The sequence below is a fragment of the Schistocerca nitens genome, chromosome 1 (genome assembly GCF_023898315.1).
Source record: "Schistocerca nitens isolate TAMUIC-IGC-003100 chromosome 1, iqSchNite1.1, whole genome shotgun sequence".
In the NCBI taxonomy this organism is placed as follows: Eukaryota; Metazoa; Arthropoda; class Insecta; order Orthoptera; family Acrididae; genus Schistocerca; species Schistocerca nitens.
The window spans coordinates 479,628,132-479,630,143 of NC_064614.1; positions in this window are offsets into that span (position 1 = coordinate 479,628,132).

Consider the following 2,012-nt stretch of genomic DNA (forward strand, 5'->3'; position numbering starts at 1 on the left):
GTGTCAGTAAATTTGCCAAGTATTACTATGACAAGGTCATTTGCGGAGTCTTGGCAGAAGTATTGTCTGGAATTTAGTTCCTGAATGAGTTCGTTCACCACTAGACTCCACAATAAAGGGGACAGAATTCCTCCTTGTAGGGAACCTCTTGTGGTGTTAATTACCATCTTTTCATTCATCATTGTAGCCCCTACCTTCCTTCCACTAAGCATGGCCCTGGTCTACCTACATATAGTGGTCTCTAGGTCATGCATCTCTGCTGCCCTCACCATGGAATTGAAGGTCGTGTTACTGAAGGCCTACTCAGTATCCAGGAAGATGCATAGGCCTATTTCTTCGAAGTGAAATACTTTCTCCACCCTGTCAAAAAGTTGATGGAGAGCTGTCTCACATGATTTACCTGGTTGATATGCATGTTGATTGAATGTAGAGGGGCCTTAATTAACCTTATCTCTCCAATGTATGCATTAACCAGTTTTTCGAAATGTTTTGAGAATGAAGGAGGACTGACTGATTGGTCTTATATCCTTGGCCTTGGTATGATCAATTCTCCCTGGCTTTGGAATGAAAACAATCTTCACTGCCCTCAAAGCATTGGGGATGAATTCTACTGCTAGGCTAACCCTGAATAATCTGCATAGGACTCTTATGAGATTCTCTCCTGCCTATTGCACGAGAGCTGGAAAAATTCCGTCTGGGCCACATGACTTGAACAAGATAAAGTTAGTTGGGAACATGTTTTAAAATATCAAGAACTATCTGAATCTTTTATACAAAAAATATTTCAACCTTACAAAGCAAAGGAACTGTCTGAAGGTTGTGAATGTTCTCTATGATTAAGTAATGGAAGTTATCAATTTACAAAAAGAAGCTGTAATCATATTCTCCATAAAGAGTGTGTTCATAAATCGTTAACACAACAAGACACTTGTCCATATTCTATAAGAGTTATTAAAGGAATGTGAAATCAATTTTGATGAAGCATAATTATGTAATTACTTAATTGAGGGTAATTATTTAAAATATTGAAATAATTGTCCAACATATAGTTCTTACAGTTTCGTTCAATCATTGATATAAATTTATTGAATTAGGATTATAATTACGACTTAACGGTTCTTCACATTATTGATGTCTAGCTTCAATTCTATACGATAGGCTTTGTAAATTTGTCCACTGCATTCTAATGACATAGTAATCATATTCACAATATTGGTCAAATAATTTTAAAAGAATGAAAGTTGGCCATACATTTTCATTAACTGTTTGAGAAACAGAATCAGATAATAAACTATTTATTTCCACATTTCTTTTGCATAAATATTCTATAGCTCCATCAACTAGTGCATTTAAATTTTAAATGTGATCCTCCCAAATTGCATTTAAATTTTCTAAGTGAGTTGTTTGGTCCTTTCACATATCCTTCATTTCTTTTTTTAATTTTTTATTCTCCATATTTTCGAACTGAAGGTAAAACTTCATGATTAACTCATTTATTGAATTGTTTTGCAGCTGTTAGTTTGAATTCATAATGAACTCATAACAGCCATATTCTGTGACAAACAGCTTTTACGTCAATATTATGAAAGATCTCTACAAACAGCATCTAAGAACTCATTAAAATTTCGCCTGTCTTTTGTATGAACATTTCTAATAATTGCATCTCTAGACCTGTAATCGACTCCATTCAAGAAAAAAAAACTTTTTATTAGTGTTTTCATTATTTTTATTAAAAGTTGGATCCAGTGTACTGCACAGTCCGTTATGTAGGTCCTATAAAGTTTTAACTGTATATAAATGTAGTTCTTTACACCATTACTATTTGTGAAAATAGTAGTTATAATAAAAATTATGCATTAAAGTATTTATTTGATATTGGTTATTTGAATAGTGCATCAACAACTGAAATAGCTCAAGTGACTGATGATTTACTAAGGGTAACATTTATGTTATTTCAATCTAGACACAATCTTGAGATAACTGGTGAATTAAGTAAAGGAACTTTAAATTTT